Source organism: Pseudopipra pipra, chromosome 6 (genome assembly GCF_036250125.1).
Source record: "Pseudopipra pipra isolate bDixPip1 chromosome 6, bDixPip1.hap1, whole genome shotgun sequence".
Taxonomy (NCBI): Eukaryota; Metazoa; Chordata; class Aves; order Passeriformes; family Pipridae; genus Pseudopipra; species Pseudopipra pipra.
In genome coordinates this window covers 42,240,943-42,261,110 of record NC_087554.1, presented here as the reverse complement: position 1 = coordinate 42,261,110, position 20,168 = coordinate 42,240,943, and the positions used below count along the sequence as shown (strand labels likewise).

The 20,168-nt window shown below is 41.8% G+C and overlaps 1 protein-coding gene across 3 annotated transcripts in view; it reads right to left on the bottom strand.

Annotated features, from left to right (window-relative positions):
• Positions 1-20,168, bottom strand: part of ESRRB (estrogen related receptor beta) — a 131,311-nt gene that overhangs the window by 54,972 nt on the left and 56,171 nt on the right. The window lies entirely within an intron of this gene.

Here is a 20,168-nt window from a genome sequence, read left to right as displayed (position 1 = left end):
GGTGACAAGGTAATATAAACAGTCAAGAAAGTGCATTTCTCTCAATTTCCTTTGACAAAGATCTTTTGCCAGGCCTGGACAAATTTCTCCCATTTCATTACCAGACAGCATTCACACTGAAACCGCCAGTCATCCAGGAGTTAAAAATAAACAAACCCCTATAACACCCTGAGATTATATAAACGAAATGCTAAGTATAACACACTGAATGAGATCAATGTGATGCATAAAGACAGGATCTATAACTCCACATGCTCACACTTCATCTGCTCTGTGTGCCCAGCCTTCTAGTCCCCTCTGCCCTTGGCAAACTAACCCCATACCCATCTCTCTCTAATCAGTTTGTGCTGGAGACCTTGCTCTCCCAGATCTAACTCTATACCCATCAATTCTCTGAGCTCACTCTTGAGAGCAGAGTTTCTGGAAACCATTCTACACCTAGATCACCACTAGGCAACCATGCCCCTACACAGCCAAAGAACCCATACACATTATGACTCCTAGTCACTTGCCCTGTGCTTACGACATGGGGCAGTGAAGTACAGTGTACTGAGGCCCTAAAATGCAGCCAGAATATCTCAAAGTCTAGTTTCCAGCCTCAACGCTAATCTTCTTATAGACTTCAGCAGCTCTCCAGGACATTGCTTTCCCAAATGATGCGGTCCTGAAGGACCTACCTCTCAAGAACATCTTGACAATCTACCAGCAACTATGGTTGAAAGAACGGAGTGTGGAGATGAGTGTGGTAAGCATGGACAGATAAACCCTATGCTCACATGCTGGTCTCTCTCCAGATTATCAGCAGAATTTGAACCTCTTTCTTCAGCATCACAGCTCTGAGACTTGCCTGTGTAGGTAATGTTAGTAGCTAGTGTTTTCCTGCGTTAAACGTAGCCAGAGGAATAAAACACTGGCTTCACAAATCTGTTTCTATAACATAGACCAATTCTGACCTCCTCCTATATCTGACTGTACTTTAAACCCAGTCCCCTGTGACAAAGTCTACACAATAACCTAATCTCTAATACTTCCTAATCCTATCTCCATCTCCCTACATGCTATTTCACACACCTCCATACAACTCATTTTCCCATTCTCCTTTGCAATTATACTTCACTACAAGTCCTTAATCAAAAATTAATTTCTGTTTAAAAATGCTATTCTGTTTCATATAGAATTAAGTCCGTTTTGGCAATATTTTGAACTGCAGAATTTCCAGAACAACTCTAATGAAAATGAGATGTTTAATTTTGCTTTGTTTGCACTTTGCTTAGCCTGTCATGTGCTGCCTCATGTGTTTGACTGACCAATCATGCACTGTTTCAAGAACATAATGAAACAAAATATTTGAACTTTCTTCAAAATAAATTTTATTGGAATTTCTAGTTTGCTTAAAATTTCAGGTCTCTGTCAGATTTGGGATAAAATAACATTTTCAAACAACAAATATGCTGCAAACCAAGATTCTAATTTCCATGCAGCTCCCCTCCCTGTATCTTCCAGACAGTCCTCTGCTTGTGCTTCACTAAGCAGGTCTCTTTTCCTTATTTATCTGCATTCAGAAATACCTATGTTCTAACGCACCTATGTTCTAATGTTTTGACACTTCGTACTATCCCCTTTAGCTAAGCGGCATAGAGAGGTGGGGACTGGCAAACAAACTACATCTAAATAATCTGAAAAGGTGGAATTCTACATAAAAGTTCTGCAAATTCAAGAGTACCACTGAATCTGCACCATCAACTCATACAAAATGGTCATCCTGTATTTCTGAGGGATTAATGATGTGTCAAGGAGCATCCTGCAGCCAAAAATCAATTCCTCTGATTTGAAAGCTGAGTGCTGCTGGAGAAATGCAGCTCTACTTTTCCATCTGGTGCCATTTAAGCTTTACCCTATTCCTCCTGCATCACAGTGAAATCACTGCTGGCATGTGATCAGAAGCTCTGAAACCCTGGTTCCCTATCAGTTGACAAAAATTGACCTGAACATTCTATCCACTTTGATGAGAGCCTGAATGAAACTTCTTTCTCATTCACTCATGGAAAGGAGTGCTACTCCTTAGCACATCTGTGAGCCACAAAAGAATGCTTCGTTTTACAGCCTGCTGAGGAAAAAATGTTGGAATTGAGTGTAAATACCTTACCTGCCACCTGAACCCTACCCAGCATTTTGTAGCTACAGGGGAAATAAATCAGTAGTTGGGACAGTATCCTGGCTCTTCATTTAAGCCTCAATCCAAGTCCTATTGAAATTAAATTGTGATTTCTATGGATCTGAACAGGAACTGGATCTTAGGATCTGAAAAGTCACCTGAATGTTGAATACTGTAGCAATAGCTGCCCTTCACTGGATTTCTGGAGACTTGTCTTCTAGTATTTAACTACTCCTCCTTCAAACACACTTTTATTTCAAATGTTCCTTGGAAGGAAAGCAAGGTAAACCAGAAATTCCCACCTACACTAATAAACACTCTTCTCCTGCCAGTCACACTGGACAGATTGATGACCCTACCCAAACACTGCAAATCATAGGATACAGTGCATCCATTCATACATCTCCATCTCTGGGTGATATTCACTGGCCTGGCATCCCTTGGAAGTCATATGCTGCCACCTGTTACAGGCTTGTCTACACTGTGCACTTCTCTCCAAGAGAGGAAATTCAGCAATAGCAGGCTCCCTAAAAACATCTCTCCAACTGGGATTTAATTATTCCCTTGGCTTCATCCTAAGCAGATAAATCAAAACTCTAAATGCCTCTGACAACTTTCCTGCTTGCAAAGAGGAGACAAGTTCTGTCCATGTCCAAGGAATCTTCTCACTTCCCCTTTCCCCAACCTGGAAATAGCATTGATCTCAAAACAGGATGAATTTAAGGAACCCAAGATGCAAATCAAAACAGTTACAAGTATCTTCACCATCTCCCATGCTTCACCGACCACCTTGCCAGAGGGAATTTCATTCCACAGGGTTAAACAGCGGCTACTCTGTAGGAAAATCACTGCTCTTCTCAGCTACACGTGAGCTGCCTATTTCGATTTCCTGAGGTATTGGCTGCAGTGCTGCTCACCACTTGGCATTCACAGCAAATGGTACAAAATAGGCTGGATCAGCAAGGAAGCTACAGTGACTGGATTGCAGTGCTAGGAAAGGTTGTTCCTGACTATGCACTAAGCTGGTGCAAACATGAACATCAATGTTCATTTTCCTATTTTGTGCATAATTTAGTGGAGGTGTTTTAGTTTTTGACAAATCTGCAAACACTTTAAAGTTCTTCTGTCCCTGTGGAACTTCTGGATAGGGTTTCAGGCCCTGAGGTGTTGAGAGAGTGCCTTGTAATATGCTCCTTCCAAATAAAAAAAGGAAACTGTCAAATTTGGCACAGCAAAAACCTCACTCAACTACAAGCTGAGATCCCTCCAAAGAGACTCATGGCCTGAAACTCTAGTGGAGGGATACACAACCAGTCAGACAAGGGACAAGGTTGTAACTATGAAGCACATTTCCTGCAAACCTATAGTCTATGATCAGTTTGGAAGACTAAAACAAAAACGAGTTATTTCATTCAGCTTCAATACTGAACAGTGGAAAAATATCTGTTTAGCAAAAATACTGGCTTGCAAAACAGAGCCATTATTAAGGGCCTGTTTTCTTCCACCAATCCAGATAAAAAAATTTTAGTCACACCCAGTTAAAAAACAGCAAGAAGGCACATTTTAAAATGCCACTTTGCATTACAATTCCCTGCTTCACATTGTGCCCAGAAAAGCTTGAGCTAAAGTAGCAGCAAAATGGAAGGGGAGTTATGGATTCTGGTGTATTCCATCAGAACAGAGTTTATTCTAATCAATCAACTGAAAAAATAGCAGCTGAGAGTAACTATTAATAATCAAGTAAAATTGGATTATTTCTCTGCACTGCAGTGTTGTCTGGATGGGAAGGCTGGTACAGAAATAAAGTTCATCAGAGCAAGCTATTGAAATAAAATTGCTGACCTCAGCAGTTCATCAGAGAAGGTGGAAAAAGGAACCTCAACTAAGCCTATGGTATACTATCTGCAGAGTATGAAGGCTAACTAAAACAATTACTAGAAGGTGGCTCAACAGCTGAGTTTAGGCATTGAATCAATCCAGATGTATATCCAAACGACAGCAGCAAGACCTACTGCCAGAGTCTTCCGTTTCTAAGGTATCTGGTTTTGTGATTCCTCTCTGAAAGCACAGTCAGCTCTCTCTTCCAAAATTCATTGCTTGAGAGGAAGGGCCTCAAATCTTCTCTGAATATGTTGTGTCCTCTGTGCAGCTGTGGTCATGGCTGATTCTATACTCAAGCAATGCAATGGAAACATGTATAATAAAGGACCACTATACTGAACATTTTGTAATATATTCAAGTCAGGAGATTTGGTGTTATTCTGCCTAAATAAACCATAACATGCCATTGCACAGAGAGAGTCATATTCTCAAACACAAATACTGAATCGTAACTAAAAGATATACACTTTTACTGCAAAACCAATGGCTCAGTCAACTTCACTCACAAACACAGAGTTGCAGTTACGTTAGTCATTTGTGTCCATGAATGCCTTGCCTATGCAATCAAATGGACATCTTGTAAATACTTTGCAAACACAATTTCAGAGCCTCCATTTGAAAATGTAAGTCAGACATGATATGAATGGCTGGACCGGGTATAACTCAGTAAAGCTCCCTTGCAATAAATGGAATTGTACCAGTTAAAAAAAATTAGGCAGCAAGTCCTAGAACATTGTTCCTGGCAAAAAGAAATACTACCCAGCTGCAAGTGGAATAAAATACTGCTACTGAAGAAGGTAGAACTTGGAGTTTTCTGACATCTGTGTGTGCTTAGCCATAAAACTGAATTAACACAGCAAACATTTTATGTTTAAAAGCTTACTAATTACATTTTCAAATTAAATATTTACTCGTATCTTGAGTATTTCTATAGCACCCAACAGCACCTGAGTTATTCTCCCATTTACTTTAACAATTTCTTAAATTAAAAGGGGCCGAGGAGAATCTGGAGAGTTTCTTCCCCTGCCTCCTCCCCTCCAACTGATGGATCATATAGAATGCTACACAACCCCCAGTTCATATCATATAGGAATATGGGATCTGAAGAGTCAAGGTTAGCTATAAAGCCATCAGTGGATGTACATATCTACTCCGCTCAGTCTAGCAATCCCCAAGGTTGGCTTTTACATATCACCTGGAGCAAAACACCACTTTCACTCTCCTACTGCGAAGATCAGCTGTGCTGGTCTATTTATTTCTTTCTAACATTTTCTTTTCTATTTCATGAAATAAGGAGGAAAGAAAGAGACACATGTGGTTTAATTTTTACTTCAAGTTGAATCAGTCCTGGAAAGTTTTGATAGTGCAGATCATCTACCAGAGCAAAAGCATACCATTACTTCTGCAATGTCAGTGTCTGCTTTGAGCACTAGCCCACAGAGCAGGATGAAAGAATGGGAAGAGGAGAAATGGTTTTGGATAAAGAGCACATCAAGTTCTCTCACTTTGTTTGAGGATAAGGGGTTAAGCCTGCTTTGAGCTTCACTTTGTTGTTCATAGCTTATGCAAGGCCAGCAATCAATCAATCTTCTCTCTTTCCTTCCGTTTTTTCCTGGGACCCACTGCAGGAATATCATGCCCAGGATCTTGTTTAAATCCACAATTCTTCTCTGTCAAGCCAATTCTTCCCATCTTCCTCAAGGCCCCCCTCAAGATACCCCCTCCTGCTCTACCAGAAAAGGAGCCTTCTGAGCTCGTTTTGCTAATGTATTCTCAAACCAAATTAGGGGCTCTGACTCTCGGTGAAGTTCGTGAGTTAGTTGCCACGATGCACTGAATTAAAGATACAATCTCGGACTCAAATCAGATTAGAGCCCACACACACACATGCAAAAGCCCACTTTCTAATCAATTTTATAAAGGGCCTTCAGCAGAGATACACTAATGGTATTGAGCTAAGATCTTTAAACTAAGTCTGCAAGAAGTCTGCGGAGATAAAAACACACACTGTATTAAAGAGAAAGCTCTTCACTGTGCCCTTCCCACCAAGAACCGTGTGCACACTGGAAGAGCACCTCAAAACACAAAAAAGCTCTCCCGAACCCGAGATGTTCCCTCATGTTCTCCTCTCCTGTCTTCCTACTGTAGACCTTTAAGTCCCTTTGTCCATTCACTTCCTGTGAAGCTGCAGCAGAAAGTCCTTTCACAGAGGGCAGAGGAGACAAGAGATCTACAGGGTCCTGATATGTGTTAGGAATTAGACATAATGAAAACATATGAACCCTTTTAGGACTGTCACGTGAATCTGTAAGAAGCAGGTGAAGTGGAAAATCAGCTGACCAGGTTCAAGCAGAGTTCCTACTTCCACACAAGTGCCTTGGAGTCACACATGAGATGCTAGGCACTGCTCTGGTGCTGGGCACATATAACTGGAATGCCACAACAGCCACATCCTGGCAGAGATGTGTCTTAAGTGTATGCTAAAGGGCTCCCTTTAGAGTGCAACTGCTATGCATGCCCAGCAACTTCACATCCTTCTGCCCTTACCTCTCTGTTTAGCAAGGAAGTTCTCATCTATGGCAACAGGTTTCCTTCTCTGAAACCAGTGTTCTGACATGAAAAAAAAAAAAGTTTAGTAAGATGACCCAAGAAGGTGACAACAAAGGAAAGACAAGAGAGTTTATAAAAGAAGCTGCAACTGCTTATTTAATAGACCAGCCATTGCTTAGTCCTCACCAACCAGAGAATAAGGCAATCTGTGAATACTCTGGTTTTGCAAGGTTTTTGGTGTCAGATTGGGGAATAATCTTCTGCTCTGCTTCCATATTTCCAGTAAAAGCACCTCAAAACATTTCAAACACAATAGAAAGCCAAATCTTAGAACCCAATATCAGTCTTTATTTGCTTTCTAAGATGTTGTTTCTAACAAAAGGGCAAGAGGATACTGGCTAAGGTTACAGAAAATCTGTATTTAAAAAAAAAATCACTGCAAAAATAGAAATTCCTCTTTAGATATAAGGGAATATGCTCCTTAGATCCTCATAAGACTTCAGATGATCAGAATATTCTTCATTTCTGAAACTCTGGTTGGCAAATTGAATTGTGACCTTCTACATACACAGCAGACTCCCCAGCAAATCCTGACAAAAATAAGTCAATCACAAAATAAATTTCTCTGACCCAGAACAAGCTAACACGCACACAAGCCTAACGACACATTGGAAGAGATTACTTGAACTTTCACAGGGCCAACCTTCAACAGAGGGAGCCTCCCCCTTGGAATTTTTTCAGACAGGTAAGAGTTCCTAGAGCTTGGAAGGACAGAGGTGGCCTCCTGCACAGAGAGGGATCTGTAGTGCCATTTCAGTGAAAAGCAGCAATGTGCAGAGACCATAACTCCCAGGTCCTTCTTCATGTTGCAAGGCTCAGAGTCAAACCTGTAGTTTGTATGAGCTGCTCCTCCACATTTACTGCATGCGTGCATACAGGATACAATCTAAAGACTGTATGAAACCAGCAAGTGCTCTTCTGACCACAGCTACCACACCCACCAGTCACCCCCTCACTGGCTTCCTCAAAACAAAGTAAAGGGATTTTAGCAAGAGAACTGTGGCAGATATGGGGTCTAACTGCTCTACACAATTTTGCTGAGCAAACTTTCTCAGAGCTCAGAGGGGCTCCACTTTCCCTGAGACAGCTTCAGGCCTCACACCACTGTGGAGTTTTACAACGGTCACGTGCTGAGGATGACGCCAGTTTTCAATGCAATTAACCTTTCCAGCCTAATGAAATGGCTCTATTGGCTGTGGTGGCAGCAAGGAGCCCCTTGACTCTGGCAGGCTCCTGAGGATGGGTTATCGAGGTTGCAGAGCGTTACTGCTCCACTTCTATTTGCAGGCTGCAGCTAACTGATGCCAGACCTGAAAGGAGTAGGCAATGCCAGCCCCAGCATCATAGTCCAACATCATATTGACCCTTGGGAGAGGGGACTTGGTTCTGCGCCCACTGATCTGCTGTGTCACAGGCAGCGTTATTCCAGGAACATACCCTGGGCAGCAGAAGCACACAGCTGAGAGGAAGAGGAAATTTCCTCAGATGGGAAAGCATATGGACTACCCCAGGGGTGATACAAAGGCAGCACACTTCTCTGTGACTTAGGAAGAACCAGACCTGTGATGGAGCCTCAAGATTTTGTGCTGTTTTATTCTCCAGCTGGAAAAAATAGGCATAACAGCCTTCCCAAGGGTGGGTGGCAACTGCTGTACCCTAAGGGCTGACACTTTGAAGTCTCTTTCTTTCTTTCTAGCTGTTGAACTTCTGCATATGATAAGGCAGGAGAAGGGGCGCTGTGCAAATCTAGTTTACGTGATAAGCCCCCAAAAATGCACGGCATGTGGAGAAAGCAATGGGTACCTTCGACTCCCACATCAAGCCATCCTGACAATACAGCTCACAGGGATTTCAGTCTTGGAGTTCTGCAATACTGCAAATCTGACCCACATTTGCCCATGACTTTAATAGTCTCTGTTGAGATTTACCCTGCAGTGCTCAATCCAACACACTTCCTTAATTTCAAACATGCCACAGAGATCACCAAGCTCAAGCACTCAAAATATCAGAACCTAAATTATACCCTTAAAATTATTAAAATGGCATTAAACCCAGAAAATCCTACAAATAAAAAAATTGCTTGTCTTCTGTTGTCTTCTGTTTCATGTTCTCAAGCCATGATATCAAACTTCCTTCTGTAATGCTGAGAGACAAAAAATTGCATTACAAAACAAAACCATAACTGGTGCATCACTACACTTCAAAAAAAGGCCTCACCAAATATTGCAAGATTACAGACTCCTCCTTTCTCCATATTTGTTGCTTTTCTTCTTTCAATAAAGTTTGCTTTTCTTTGCAATGCTTAGCATCATTATTTTCACACACCTTCCTCACTGTCTTTACAAATTGTTTCTGTATTTTTCAAACACCCAGTGTATTTTTCAGTGTTCCAGTGCGATAAATATATAGCCAGGACACATTCAGAACTCGAGTCCACGTCCTACGTGAAACTCTAGTTCCTTTTCATATACTCATTCATTGGAAAATAAAGAAAGGAGAGCTGCCAACCAGCTGGCCTTAGGAGCTTTGACATGCGTTGTCCATGTGCACCTTCCAGTGGGAGGCTTTTTTGGTTTTTTTAGACCTTATGGAACAGGATAAACTTCACACAGAACCTCAATATTCAAAGGCAGAGGAGACAGGGCAGAAGACAGAATACGCATATGGAAAACACATTTTGAAAAAAATTTAATTATTGTTAACTCTTTAACAATGCTGGGTTATGCACATTCTATGTGATATCCAGTAATATGTACTTCCCATGGAGGTCAGTCTGGAGCCTATTATTATACAAGATGACAATCTTTGGATAGAGATCATTGAGGTTTTTTGAACTTTTGGCTATAGGAAGGAGAAGTTGAAGAAACCTAGACTCTGCACATGAAAGGGCAACAAGTGTTCCCATATCTGGCATGTTCAGTGATGTCTCAGCTCTTAAAGAGCAATTTCCTCTCCTGTCATTACAGAAAAAGACTCTTACATTTTAGCTCTACTGGGTATTTCAGGACAACTGGAACTGAATCCAATACAGGAAAAGGATCTCCTACAACCCCAAACAAAACACTTCATACTCTCATTGCTGCACTTCAGGGTCAGTGAGCTGTGGTTCCCATTTTCCTGGGAAATTGAAGGTAGCCTGCTGAATGGCACCCTGTCACAATAAAGGTAAGTGCTGCTGGAGGTGGCAGTTTACAGACAGGTGAAGATGCAATTGAACAACAGCCAATAAGTGGTGAAGGAAAGAGCAAGGAAGTAATATTTTTGTTGTGGATACCATTAAGCTTTCCTTGGGTGTCAACAGGGCCATACAGTTGCAGAGCACATCAGACAAATAGATGTTGAACAGACACTAGATAAAGCCTCCCAGTACAGAGACTTCCAGCATCAGCCATCCACAGGCCATCTTGTCTGCTGTTGGTACCAAGGAAAGTTTCCTTATTGGAACTTTCATTTTAAGAAGTCTTTGGCCATTTGGGTCCTAAATTTGAGAAGTAAACGCTAATACTGCAGAACTGCCCAGGAGATAAACCTGATTAATAACTTTGCCCTACTTACTGGTACCTGGGAAGTAATTAACCCATCAATACTGCCCTTCTTGAATTTACAAAGCTCCCAAGAATAACAGAACCACATAGCATTCACGTTGGTAGAATTCAAACAGTTTAACTCATTCAGTCTGGGGCAAAGTGACACTGTAGATTAGGCTGAGGTGAAAGAAGCAGCAAAACTTCAGTGGCTCAAAAAGGCCACCTGCAGTCCTGGGAAGCCCTGGATTTCACTAGTGAGACAGAAGCAATCAGAAGAAGATGGGAACCATGGTGGGGAGGGGGAGGTAGAAGAGAAATTAATTCTGAAAACTCTAAAAGGTGGCAGAAAAGAAAAACAGAAAAATAAGTCTCAACAACTGTAAATTAAAGGCAATCTGGATCAGACTGAAGCAAGATACATCTCAAAAGCAGAAAGTCAACAGATAAGCAGAAGCAAGAAAAACACTTTGTCATTTATGACTTCAGCACAGAGTATGAACAGATGAAGAACACAGACAGTGTAATATAGATGCTGCCAGGGTAAAAAGGTCTCTGAAATCAGTGCTTACGCACACATTTCAATACACAGAGAAGCTTCTCATGAAGCAGGATGTTTTCCAGAACTACCAAATGTGCTTTTCTCAAATGTCTGAGTGTGCAAATCAGGACTGCCATGTGCATTTTAAGTTTACACATACACATGTAGGAACATGCTTGGAAGAAGAGGCAAAGTAGTATTTACTGAAAAATCTGTGACAAAGTAGCACTGATGCATTTGGACAGCACATAAGCTTTCATCATGACTACAGAAATTCAAGCTAAAGAGCTTAGCACAAGGCACCCATCTTCGGGAACTTCTTTCCAACCAAAGGAAAACTGGAAAACAAACCAATTTGTGGGATGGTGACTGAGACAGGACAGGTTGTATTATTAAAGGCATTATTCTCATTACAAAAGCACTTCACAGACCCAAAGTATTATGCAGTGTACTATATATTAAAGATCTGTCTTCATCCATGAGAACTTACATTCCAGAGACAGACTAAAAGACAGAAAATGTTTTGATGCACAGTTTACAGACAGGGAGAGAATCAGAGACTTAAAGTGTTTGCTCAGTTCACTTAGGGAAGTTATAGAAGAGCTGGGAACTGGGCTTCAGTCCTGATTCCAGCTTTAGAGCATCCAGCCTCCTTAAGAAACAGAAAGCGGGAAAGCTGCTTAATCACAGGAGTTACTTTGTGTACTTCCAAGAGCTACGTATGTACTTCATTTATTGGTAGGACATAATACCACGGAAACCAAAAATCTCTTTTTAATGAAAAACACCATCTGCAAAAACTTTTGCATTTTCTCCAGAACTTCCTCTATAAGTACATTCGAATAGTTTTCACGATTTTTTTTCTCCATGAGGTATGTTTGCTTTTATTTTGCTTCAGTTATTTTAATAGAAAGATCATTTTCTCTCAGAAATGACAACAGCGCAAGTTTTTCTTCAGCACATCTAGGGGAAAAAATATTTTCTCAAGCTAAAATTTTACCACTGCCTTGGGAGGTTAAAAAAAACCCCAAAAGCCCTAGAGATCATCTTCACTCACTGGGAACACAAATCAGACAGCAGAAGGAAGTCCTGGGCAGGAGAAACATCCACTTGAGTGTCTGCAAGAGAAGGAAGGAAACAGGGAAAGGTTCCCTCTGCCAGGCCAGAAGACATTAACTCTGCACTCTGTGAGCACCGCAGCTAGGGTTTGGGGAGCCTGTGCTGCCATCTTCAGGGATGCTCTCACCTTTCTGTGACCCAAAATCGCAAATGAAGGAAAACAAAAAGGGGGAAAATTTCCACAAAAAAGAGGAAAATGAGATATCAGCTCTGCTCTTTTCCCTCCCGGATTGCTGGTTGCCATGTCTTGACTAGCTCACAGAGAAACATAGAAATTAAAATTGGGAAAGCCAAATAAATCCTGCCTAGGCCACATGCATCCCCAAGTTGCACTAAAGCTAACTAATCATTGGTGGTTAGCCCTGTCTGATTTCTCTCTCCTCTTCTATTGCAGAGTGGGATTATTCACCGAGCCTCTACGGCAGACGCTCAGTCGATGCTAACTAACCCTCTTCTTTACAAAGCAATTTCGAAGAGACAGAGTGAGAGACCCTGACCCTTTCCCACAAGGCCTGAATTAAAATGAGTTGATTGTGTGCCCACAGGCTTCTCAAAGCTGTTTGCAAGAACAAATCACAGGTATTCAAAAAACTCATGTATCTGTTACTCTTCCTCAGACAAAACAGCGAGATTTGAGATGCTGTGGGGATATGTGCTGCGTCATAACAATGGTAAATTGAAGACGACAAACCAGATTCTCCTCGTTTCTGACCTACTGGCCATGTGAATATCTCAAACCATTTTGAAGTGCTTTCTGATGTGCGCAACTCTCCCTTTTTTTCCACTACAACCCATTCCACATTGTTGTGAATTCTTTGTCTCTTCTCTTAGTTCTTACCTTATTACACATTCCTTACATTTTTCAAATTGCTTCACAGGCTTCCAGCCACAGGGCCCTCATGGATCAAATATTACACAACAAAATATGATCCACTAATATCTCATTTTCAAGTTGAAAATCATGTTGTTCCCCAGCTGCTGTGAGATAGAACTTTCTTTGCTGGTCATAACACTGACTTAATGGGAATCGTATTCTTCACATCTCTATTGCCCTCTGGCCTCGCTATCCCCACACCCTCGGTAAATGTGACTGCTTCATCTCCTCAATTCATCTAAATGACAAAATACGAAATAACATTTTTATTCAAATTAATCACCAAGTGTTTGCTCCTACTTAGGTCAGTATAAGCACTCAAGGTTACAGATATAAAACAGTATTATTGTGTTTTATTAACTTTAACAGTTCATTTTTGTTTAAAGTTTTTGGCTTTGTATTTTATCTCACCTAGGTTACAGTTATTACCTCACAAAATGGAAAGCTCCTTTTTTTATTCACTCAGGTCACTGTAATAAATATGTTAAAAATTATAATTTACAGTGAATAAGAAGCAACACAGTGTATCTTTCACCCACAGGGACTTCAAACTGCTACTCAAAATTGTATGCACATTAAGGGACTGTTTCACTCATCCCATCTCTGAAGTCTAACACAGAAGCTCTTCTGCAGCCAGAGCTCAAGAAGCAAAAAAAAAGACTTGTCTGTCCATTTAAACTATAATGGAAAATAAAGAAAAATGTAAATGTCGGAGCTGAAATTTAGTCAGAATGTTAGTATCTACCAAATAACCAATACTGCAATGCCACGATAGGTGCCAGGGGCACAGAGACAATGCTGGTGCCTGGTTGAGGTGCTAGCTGTCAGAGCAAAGAATTTTTAATCAGCAACACCAGCTCATGCTCTGCCTTCCACGTTTGCTTGGTTGCCTCCTGATCAGCTTTGCTAACCTGCAACAACAGTCAGGATCACAATTTAGCATAAGTGTGAATGAAAGAGGAAGAAAAAAGTAAATGGTTTGTTGCTAACTCTATCAACTCAATAAAAAAAAGTAGACAGAGTAGAAAGCTGTCATTTTGCTGATGGATTATTTTAAAGCCATTCCACAAAATTTAATAGACAGTCTCATCTCACATTGTCCTGGTCCTTTCCATGATCCATCACATGCACTAAGCTTGATCCATCCGTTTTGCTTGTCTTTCAAACATACACCTGCCTTCCCCCATACCATCCCTGACTTCACTCAACCAACTGGCTGACACTGTCTTGCAGCCAGTGCCAGTGAGCATCCCTCTGCAAGACCCACATCTACTGAAAACACTGGCAGAAAGCAACTCAGTAATGATGGGTGAGATGTGCAACGAAGGACTCATGCTCTGTCTTTCCAAAATCTGTACAAAACATAAATGCACTCGCTGTCTATAAAATGGGACAGATTGTTTTTCTTTTCCCAAGTGCTGGCCTACTGCTGGTCTGGGAAAAAAGAACAAAGCTGGAAAATCCTTCATCTTCTCAGCTTTCTGATCTCTGCCTCAGTGCCTTCTCTGCTGCTCCCTTTCCTTTCCCTATCCACACCACGGTTTCCAGGGCAGTGCCATGTTTCACCATACCTCTGACAGCCAGGAGTGCACAGCAGTCTAGGCCCTAGGAAGAGGCATTCCCCATGCCGTCCTAGGGTGAACCTGCAGATCTGCTGCTCTGTGCCTCTGAGCCTCTGTGACTGTTCCCAAAAGGACATGTGGAGGCAGAGGGGAGATGTGAGTCACACTGGGTGCATGGCTGCTGCTGCAGAGGAGGGCATGAAAGACAAGCTCCGGAGGAAATAGTGGCTACTGCAGGCCACCACGGGGGAACATGAATAGAGCCAGCAGGAGACAGCTTATCCATGCTGTGCTTTGGTCTGTGCAGTAATCCCAGCCTCTCACTTTCATGAGTGCTAAATTCACACAAAAATGTTTTTTTTAAAACCCACCACAGGCGATTAAGCTGTGATCTAGATTAATTAGCTGCCATATTTCATTTTTAAAATCAGAACTGGCCTGTGCTGACACCAGGGAAACTTATAATATTTTTACTCGTGCCTAACTGCCTCTGATTTTTCACGCTGCCTAGAACTGAGTGGCTGCTCCCAGCCTCACTCACCCATGCCAGGCAACTGCCTGCACCCGCTGCTGGAAGCAATTCTGCTGCACCCTGGGGACGAGTGCTGAGATGAGGATAGGGAACCAGGGATCACCTAATGAAAATGCTGACCCTGGTGTAGCCAATGTGCCTCGAGTAGCGTTGCTTCAGTGTTGAAAACAAAAGATTGATGAATTGTATAATGTACTTTTACTGCTGCTAATTTTTCTGAGTGCTGCTATTTTGTGTTTCCTGGAGGCTAACAGGCCCCTTTGGCCACAAAGCAATATTTACTCCATCCTGGAAGCTGGGCTGCTGGAGGCAAAAGATGCGTCCTTGATACCTAAGTGATAAGGAAATGTCAGAATCCACATCATGAAAAGGACATGTCTGACAGAGGTTCAGCACCACTCATGGAAACAAGGCTCACCTTCTACCTCCTATGCCTGTGAAGTTCTTTCACTTTGCTCCTTTAAATCCTTGCAGAAAGCAGGGGATAGGCAACAACCCTGTTTAAGCAATGTCATGGACTAACTTTTCCAAAACTAATTTCTGAGGTGGTAGACTCTCTTGTCCAGCACTACATTGCTCCCTGTCCATTAAAACTGTACGTTCTCAGAACAAATGCTGTTCAACCAACCTCCACAAAGTACCTTTTAATCCGTATGACACTTCAAATAAGTGTTGGGCTCAAAAGCCCCAGTCCCAAATCTATATCTCCTCCTGGAATTCTCTCACGGATTTAACACATTCACACTCCTGTAGCTTCATGTTTATGTTGTTTTATGTACTACCTTTACAGGAACCATCCTAACAGCACCTTCTTTAGGCCGAGGAGATGTTCTGAGACTCAGTTCAGCAAGAAGCTTCTCCTGTAACAGAGGTGAAGCTTCACAGAAGATATCCTTGCTTGCTTTAGTACAGCTGGACACACACAAGAGGTGTGTAAAGATTGCATGCACAGGGCACGCAGGTGAGGTAGCAACTTATTTTACACCAAGAAGTAGAAGGCAGACACTATGAAATTCTCCTTATGTTCATTGGAATATGAAGTATTTATATGAATATCAATGCAAAGTATTCCTCAAAACCAGGTAGAACACATAACCTTCCTTTTCTTCCCCATCTCTATGTACAATTTCTAGCGCAAGAACTCCACAACAGTAAAGAGCCACCAGAACAGGAGCAATGCCATCAGCCCATGAACTTCTCAAGCTGAAGAGGTTTGCTATGTGCTATTCTCTGTTTCCCCCATACCAATCAGCAGAAAGGACTTCAGAGAAAAGTAAAAGTTGGGAGAAAGCTTGAAACCATCCCCTGCACCACAGTGCAGGGGCCAACAAGCAGGCAAGACAGGCAACAGGTAAGCAACCTATAATCCTGCAACACAGCATCAAGATTTGAAACCATATGAATAGCCAGCAGTGGCCAGTAGTACAGGCCTGAAATTTTTTTAAATTGGTGGTAGTCCCCAGTCCTCCTCTTTTCCAGCTCACCGACTGTGAGCTTTTTCTCAGGGAACATTCTGTAATATCTCTACCTCAATTAAAAAGGTCAACTAAGCTTTTCTTTCTTCCATGCCAAGCCAGTGTTGCTCTAACTTGCCCCAGCTGAAGCACAGGACTCCACTTCCATTCTACCTCACAGCAGTGTGTCATTCCTGCCTTCTTCACTCCCTCGGAGCAGAAGTACAGCACAGGCCTCCTAGCAGCTGCTAATGTGCATCTTTCTTCTCTAGTTGCAGGCATGCTAAACACACTGTAACAAATCTCTTCATTCCAAGGGAACAGTTCTCTCTCTTCAGGCCCCCCACGACATTACACACATCAGCTCTTCCCAAAGTCAGAAGCTCCATTTCAAAGCTCCTTTTCTCTCTGAAATATCCCACTGCTCTATGTCTGATCACCTCTCCCAGTGCAATTTGCTCCCAGCACCACTTGGCTTTCAGGTTCCCCACAATGGGTTCAGGAGCCAGGCTGTGCTTTCAGCCAGTGACAGGGGCCATGATGGTGGAAGGGTGGAAGGGACCTGTGTGTTTGTGTGGGCAAGCTTTACATATGTACCTCTTCCTCACCTCACAAGGATGCTGCTGACAACTTTCAATTTGTAGCAGAAAGACAAAAGAAGACAGTCTGCAAATGTGAAATAAAGTCCACTTCCAGTGCAATGGCCATACAGTGCATACTGCACTAAAAAGCTGGGAGAGAAACAGAGCAACAGTTTTGCAGGTTTGATCCCAATTTTAAAGCCAACTCTCATTCAATTTTAGCAATAGAAACTTGTGCATGTGCTAGCAAAATCTTTCTTCCTCCTCTATGACATCTCCTAAAGCTGTTGCATTCAAATTCCAGCTTTTTGCAGGAAGCACTGCCTGTGAATTTTCAGTGCATGTTCAGTAAGTTAAATGAGAAAAGGGGTGAGAAATAAATGTTTCCTAACACATGTCAGACAAAAACCTTAGTCACATGTCAAGATGCAGCCACAGTGACTGGACTTCTGCCCTTTGCTTTTCAGCCATCATTGCTTCATCCCAGTCTGATCTCAAGCTTCATGACACAGATTCTACCCTTGCTCATCCTTTTCCCACCTCACGATCAAATACAGCTTGAACAGTGTCCAGTGGAAGTATACCATTTGCAATTCAAAATGCTCAAGATCATTCTGAATCATGAACTCTCCTTTGGATCTCTTGTATAAAGTAGAGTATTGTTTGGCATTGCATTCTGCATTTCCTTGCAGCATCATAGTTATCAGGATTCTACAGAATCAGATGGCACTAAACTTAGATTTCCTCTTAGATTTCTCTGTTACATTTGCCGCCTTCTTTTTCTTGATTTTGATTTTATCTATTGCTATAAAGATGCAATTGCTGCTCAGTTTGAAGGCATTATATAGATACCTTAAAAGGAGCTTGAAACCAGAGTCAGGTCTCTTCTTCCCAGCTATCCTGTTTCAGTCTTCTTTCTCCTTTGCACAGGCCTTCTTCCATGGCTTTCATCCTCATAAATTTGGCAAAGGCCACTCTCCTCTGGAGATCTCTGGAATTCTCCACATGCTGGAATGCTTCTTTGGAGTCCTCCTTTACTCACCTCTGCTGTGTTTTTATCCCAATAATATTCCTTGCAACTTCAGCGAGTTCACACTTCACCTCCTCTCACACCTCATTTGGCATTTTGTCCTCTGTGCATTTTAGCAATGCATCAAACTGCTCCCCAATTACCACTACGTAGCCTTCTCCAACATACTCCTTATTTTCCCAAAGGGCTGAAAGAATCATTTTTTGCATTGGAAGCATGAAACCTGAACTCTGGAAGAAGCAGCCAGTGATATGAGGCAGTAACAGCACCTGGCAGAGTTTTATGGAAGCAAAATCACTTGTTTCTGCCATTCTGATACAAAGTTTTAGTTGGTTCCTGTCCTTCCACTTCAACGTGATGTTTATATTGGTTCCAGGTATATCTTCTTCTACTATGATGTTAAACTGAATGGCCTACTATTAATCTTGTGCCAGTTTTACATTGGTGTAGCCCATCTATTTTCACAGTTACTTGTCATTTACGCAAGCAAAAATGACAGCAGACTCATATTCAAAGTACCTTAGAAGACAGTTTTAAAAAGAAAGTTCCCAAACACACTCAAAGCTTGTAGATGGTTTCTTCATATTGTGGCTTCTGATTGTCTAGTTTCCCATATAAATTCTCAACACCAGCCTCTTCCTTCAACAGCAGTAACAGCATTTCATGGTTGTTAGCTGCTCTCAGAAGATGAAGTAATCTGGTATAAATTACCTATTGCTGCGAGTAAAACAGAACCTGTTAGCACAGTAGTCGCTTCTAGAAGGCAGCAGGTACTGACTACATTATTACAGAGAGAAGGTTTTCTATCACAAAGTCATTTTAATATGGCATTACCCTCAAAGACTTTTCTGTATGGCTATTGAAAGGTTTTTTCTCTGGTTCAGTAGTACACATCATGAACAGTGTCAAATCCTTGTCCTAACTCTGACATTGGTGATGTACCAAAGCTACAGTGGGACCACTCAGATGTCATTCTCCCAGAAGAAACTAGAGACAATGAGGATTGAGAACAGGGATCAGAACAATGGCAACCCTCAAATAATTGGACTGTTCCTTTTAAGTCTGCATTTAATTGTTGCTCATTGCTATTTATTTATCCTGTTAAGAAAAGAGAGGGTAGCTGATAAACCAGTTGATAAACCAGCTACTGACTAAGAAAAAGATAAAGAGGATATTTAAAACAAATATCTGTATGTATTCACCATAATCTAAACTAAATGAGAAATTTCTGTATCTCCTAATGAGACACAACAGACGCTTTTGATGAACCAACTGTAAATTTAAGACAACATACCTTTCATTCTTAACTCAGGCTGCAAGAGCCCAGCAATTCAGTTCTCAATGACACACTTACACTCCCAGGGAATCAGGAAGGGGATACTTCTCTTCCACATTCATTTCTGTGTGCACTTTATTAGGAATAGACTGACAAACTAGATAGAAATTTTAGACTCCATAAAACAATTGGATTAACTCAAGTATAAGGTAAAAAACCTCAAAGAACACATTATGAAGGCATGAACTGAAATATAGTAGTGTCTTTCTGAACATAAGCAAACACTTTTTAACTGTGATGGGTGACCAAGCACTTGCACAGGTTGCCCAGAGAGGTTGTTGAGTCACCCATCGTGGAGATATTCAAAAGCTGTCTGGACCTGATCCTGAGCAATCAGCTCTAGATGGTCCTGCTTGAGCAAGGGGTTGGACCAGATGACCTCCAGAGGTCCCATCCAACCTCAACCATTCTGTGATTCTGTGAGAAAGCAAGAGATCGCTTTATTTAGGAAACAGTGCACAAATACACAAATGATGCAGTAGTAAAGATTAATGCATTTTTCAAAGACTGTATGAAACTCATATGTGAAACACTAAGGTTTCTCTTTCCCTATCAAAATTCTTCACCATGAGATCTTCATAGACTGTGGAATCACTCTGCAGGGGATGTGGTGACAGCATCCAAACTTATACTAGTAAGATGCTGAAAGGAGTGTGCAGAGTAGGACACGACAGGGATGACAGTGTCTTTCTTCCTAGAGGTTCCACGATGTCCGTGAACATGGAAACTCTCTCTTAATGCAGTAGTGAGAGCACTGCCAAGATACCCAGGAGAAACCCACATGTACGTTTAGAGGACAGAGTAATTTGAACATTTTCAAAGATGCGGCCTATGAATAGAAAGGTGCAATGGCTGCTCTCCAGGTAGGCCCTGCAGCCCCCTTTGCAACCCGGCGCACTGTCGGCAGAGCCCTGCAGATGGCTGCAGAGCTCTTTCAGCTCTTATCTGTGCTAGCGCAGTGGGCAGTTG